Genomic DNA, 6018 nt, shown 5'->3' on the forward strand with positions numbered 1-6018 from the left:
CTTTGTTTTGTATTTCCTGTACAAGACGAGGCAAGCTAGTAATGGTTTCCTTCACGAGTAGTCCTTTCAGATAGATGTGTTAAAGACCTTGCGAACAATAGTTCAGTAGCCAGCGACAGAGAGGCTCGTAGAAGGCGTGTAAAGACACCTTTTAGGGGATGCGTTGGGATACATTTCAATCTGAAATCATGACAGTAAGCCGGAAGGCATAGTGCAATCAGTGGCATCAATGTGTTTCTGAGTGCACAAACTTTATACACAATCAACACTTCGGGTAGTGGAAGTTTGTGCTGTTGGTGCCATTTCTGGTATCTGTATCTGCATGCGGATGCTTCAAGTGCTGATATGAAGATAATAGAAAACAAACAGGTTCCCACAAGATCCTCATTACGTCCCTAGAATTAATTGATGGTTATACGTTGGTTATCTATCCAGTCACATCCAGACATTTTCGTCCTATGGAATCGATTTCGGCATTCGGTCGATAAACTGAGTATTTCCGGATTTGACATTTCAATCTAATCACAGTTTCAGCAGATGATAAGTCTCTAGGACTTGCTTGATTGCGTCTTTCCATGACCCTATGACGTCGATCATTGCTCGTTCTGAGGACCACTTTGAGTCTGGTTCCATATTTACACTGGCGTTTGACTAAGTGTTGTAAGATTCGAAGCTCCAAGAAAATGATGACTGTGGTGTTCAAATGCCAGATGATAACCCGTGTCAGTGTTATTGCAGGGTAGTGACACCTTCACAAGAAGAACAATTTCAGACAACAGATGCCACCAGCTTCTCTCTTCCCTCGATCGTATATATTTATCAGTTTTAAAGGGAGCTCGTGTTTTATTAACATGGAGACCGTTCAAGACAGAATTTATTGTGCACAAAACACATGTTAGAAACATGACATCCCGCATTTCCACAAACAAACCAATGGTGTCCGTGCTGATTATTTGTGAAGGTGCATCAGAGTCAACCAAGGTGAGATGCTAAAACAAAGCAACACGTGCTCAGTTTTTCTCTGAGTGAGAACTGTGCCGTGTTCTGAGAGGAGCAATCCTGTCTTCATTTTGAAAAGTGAACCATGGCGAATATGCGGACCTCGCTTTCGAAATGTCACACTTGCATCTGGAGTACCCCTAACGCTCTTTGCTGCATGTATGTATTTTGAGTGATGTAACATGTATATTTGTTCCGAACTTTAAACTATGTGTAGTGAAGCATGGAAGTTTGAATTTTCAAATGTTTTCAGGTTGATTGAGAAGTCCAACATCCCCAATCGTATACAACGTGGCGGACACCTCAAAGAAAGTATCGATGCTACATGTCAACTAAACACTACAGTGGGTCTAATCAAACGTGCAGATCATTACTGTGCTCTTTCTTCAAACTTTGGGGCGGTGGGGTAGCCTAGTGCTTAAAGCTTTCGCTCGTCCAACCGAAGACCCGGGTTCGATTCGCCACATGGGTAGAATGTGTGACGCCCATCTTTGGTGTCCCCCGTCGTGATATTGCTGGAATAATGCAAAAAGCGGCGTAAAACTAAACTAACTCACACACTCACTTTTCAAATTTTAAGATGAGACGCAACTACAGCCCTTGGTGTCTACATTTCACATTGCTATTGTACATTCCAGCTTCCTTCTTCAAGTAGGAATTCAAAGATCGCCAAACGGACCTTATTGGAGAGATTGATCACAATTACAACCGTCAAAGCCGTAAGTGAAACTTTCATTTTTTTATGGTAGACATACGGTGGAGGTTTCCAAATTTGAGGGCATCAAGTAGCAGAAGTGATGTGTGATGCACTGGTTTTCACTTTTTGTCTCTATAAATGTGTTTGTGACAAGTGACTCCGGTTGGGGTAGGATAGAAACACCAGTGATTTATCATCACTATTTCATAGTGATTCACAAAATCATCATCGTAATATAATGTCAACAGTACAAAACACTACACTTTTTGCAGAACCCTCTTATAACCATGAAAAAAGGTTTTGCGTGAAATACATCGGTTTTATCCTGTTCAAATCAGCACACACCTAAAATGATACAAAATGTTGACAAGATAATTCTCATTAATAAGTAGATCAACAAATATTTGAAAGGGTCCAGAGAGAATACTGCTGTGTACTCTCGTAAAAATAGCCAATATACTGTTACATAAACACACTCTATCAAAACAGTCTGTGTTTCGAAAAAAAGACACGTAAAACACGCATGGATCTCAAAAAGGTGTATTCACAGAATGTTGTGGTCGATATAAGAAAAAAAGTCGAAATAAATCGGGTCAAAGTAATGTTTTTGATTCTCGTTATCAGCTTTAGTTAATTTAATACGATGCTACATAGCAACATTTTCTTCATTTGGATACTAACAATGTCACACAATGTTCATTTGTCCCAAGCATATACATATAGGACTCATGTTCCTTGAGCGTTTCGAAGGGATCCACCTTTAACAGGAACTAGAATCCAGGCTTAAATACAATGTGGTTGGCAACGAGAAACAATGCTTGTTTACTCTACGTTTAATAGCGTCACCGAGACGGAAGTACATACAAATCATATACTGTGAACTATGTATATACCACCTGGTCAATAATGGACATATTGGTCAACAATAAATACAAAGTTACCTGCGCCAATAACTATATTTCTCATTCACCTGCATGCTGATTATTTAACGATGTTAAAAAGAAACGATAAAGGTGGACCTATTTCACCGAAGGAGAGAGTGCACCAAAGATAAATGATAAGTTTATGCAGGTAGTGTTTATGTATTGCTATTATTTGAACATTTGTGACTACTATAACGGTATACGTTGATCAGTTGTTATTATCGACACACAGTGTCATCTGTGGAATCAGTCTGTCCTTATTGGCTTCGCAGAATAGACAAAGTTAGCGGCTGAGGATGCAGAGGCTCTAGATTCCGGTGCGACTGATTTCGCTCTCCGCTGCGACTCTTCCTGTACGCTATCGTTTGGATATTTATTTTAGTATTATTGTAACGCAACCAACATGTAATACACAACTTATGATATTATTCATTGTCATGCATCTTTATGAAGAGGCGTTTTGGGGAACGTAATACAATGTCAATGTTCGTGTTCTCATTTAAGAAGTAGATATATCTTGTGTAATTTGACGCTATATGTCTTATATGACGCTTCGGTCCCCAGCGTTACAGTTGGATTGCGAAGTCTCAGGTCATATTTCATAGACATCGTTTACTTTCATACTGTTTTGTGTTGTCGTATTTATAATAAGTAAACATATTTTAAGAAGATTTCAAATTATTTCGCAAATATATATCCCATATGTAGGTTAATTGACCTCATGTACCTAAAGTAATGCTCCTTGTACAGTTAGTTTACCATAAAAAATATATTGAATACGAGGCAAAGTGCCTAAATCAACATATTCATAGAATATACTATACATTCTTATGTAGCGGAACCATTATATTATGTAAATCAAAATGAGTGACCGCGTGCATTGTTGTCAATGTGTTACCATGACACCGAAGACGAAGGCATGGATGTCAGTTACTCTTTCACTACCACTATTAACATGGTTGAAGTGAAAGTTTATGTGACCTCTCGAAATAGTATCACAGAAACCAAAGTCACTCAGAAGATGAAGTGATCTATACCTTGGAAATTGCCAAATATATTGAGTTACCATCAATTTAGCACAAGTAAAGTACAACGAATTGTAGCCGGGAAATACACGGCCGTTCTCAACCAGAGCTACGGACTTAACAGGTGTTAAGTGAGGAGCAATGATCTTGTTACTTTTCTGAAATTACTGAACTTTTACACATATATAATACCCCCTGTATATGCCAGCCTGACACCGCATCAGCCAACAGTTCATCCACAGGACCCGGGAGATAACTATCGCCGTTGTTGTGCTCGCCATTTGACGTTAAAGACACGCATGTCGTGCCCTGACATTTTTGCTTGACTGGGCAACAAATGATGTGATAAAATGTTGACCAGGACGTCCAATTTCATCAACTCCGAATAAATCACAGTATATCGATTAACACCGAGAAACGGCGGCTTTTACCAATGCGTGTTTCACGCGATGATCCATGGCAGTATCTGCTGTTTACTAAACGATGATCCTGCTTCAAACTGTGATCAAATATTCTTGTTACTTCAGTATAAATCTGAAACGCATAACAGACATAGATTTCATGTAAGTTTTTTCACAGTGCCGAGCATATTGTTTGTGTGACCTTAGTGCAGTTGAATCTTTGCGGAGTCTGTGTATGTGTTGTTGGCGCGAAGTGCTGATATTTTATGCTTCAATGGTGGATTTAATTTCAATATGATCCACAAAAACATTGTTTAAAGTTTTGACGTGATAGTTTCCATGAAGGGGAATGAAATCGAAAAGCTACTGAGAACAAAACTAATGCTGTGTTTTTGATACAACCTGACTTTTAATTTACAGCTCAGGTTTCAGAAATCAACCTTGCCGAAATCAACGCAAGGATTGCCACACACAAAGAAACTCTATCAGCTTCGAATTGCATTGCTTAAATATCCATGGAAATTCTTCAAAAGAAATTGATTACTAGTATAATTGGATAGCGAAGAAAGGCCAATGCTGCTTTTTGAAATCTGAACTTTAAAACTGAACTAAAAGTTATTATAACAGTGAGTTGAGTACATCGGACATTGAGACATTGAGTTTGTTGTCACAGCACAGCATATGATTATCATGATTATTATGAAAAACCCAGACTAAAGCTCATGTAACGACAAGCTATCTATAACTAGCATCCATTTAGTTCAGTTTACCAATGTGGTTGCATAAATTATGTTTTTAGTTTGGGCTGTCTATCGAAATTACCATACATGCATGTAATATCCCAGTGGTTCAAAATAGCGATTTTAATTATAGCAATTTGAACCTATGATCGTTTGTTAAACAACTTTTATCCTAAGTTGTATAAAACTCTGAGATTTTAAAGTTCATCTGGCAAGGTAAAATTATGAGGATTCGCAATCTTAATTTCACTTTATTTGATTTACTTTTTTGTTTAAAGTGAAATTCATCGGTACGTTTTCACTGCAAACAGACTATAGCTCCGTGCCTTAATGTACTAATATGCTATTGGACGCGAAATACTGGGTGTCACGACCTCTAATGTTTTGGAGACATGCCTGTGGTTTTGATTTGAAGAATGTATAGTGTTGGTTTAATATACATGTAACTGTTTTGTTTGTTGTTGTTTAACGCCGCACTCAGCAATATTCCAGCTATATGGTGGCGGTCTGAAAATAATCGAGTCTGGACCAGACAATCCAGTAATCAACAACATAAGCAATTAGGGTACGATGTCCACAAAGTTCGCGAGCCTGACCACCCGACCCCGCTCGTCGCCTCTTACGACAAGACCAGTTCTAACCCGGATCTTCTCCGGTATATACAATGCGATGTAAATGTGTTTTAAACCAGACACTTCCGCATATATAGCTCAGTATTACAAAGGAGAATCACCAATCTAATTTTGCATAACTATCACACATATCACGATTGTTTTGCCTGTGTGGCCAATGTTACAAGAACACCACAAACACGGCTACTAACTTAACAATACAACGAGTAGCCCTCTGTAACACATGATCAACACAAACATATGACAAACATATACTTAATCTAACTGATTGAGCAATTTACCAATCAGACAAAATAACAGTAACACATCTCTCTCTCTCTGTTCACCGGTACTATAACATTATGAAAGACATGGCTTATAGCACAGGATACATGTACAAATACACTCATTAACTATAATTCAAGTGGCTAAACGGAATATAATGAATCTATCTCTGGATCACTGAGTGAAAATAATTCAACCGTGCAATTCAATCGATACGCTATTTCAGGTAATTCAGTTCGGGTAAGGAGATTGTCTCTATAAGACACAAAACATCATATAACGTAGACACTTGACATATATGTATAATACCCGATATTGTAAACAACATGTTAATGTA

This window comes from Haliotis rubra, unplaced genomic scaffold, assembly GCF_003918875.1.
Source record: "Haliotis rubra isolate DU_JTF1 unplaced genomic scaffold, ASM391887v1 Scf2, whole genome shotgun sequence".
Classification (NCBI taxonomy): Eukaryota; Metazoa; Mollusca; class Gastropoda; order Lepetellida; family Haliotidae; genus Haliotis; species Haliotis rubra.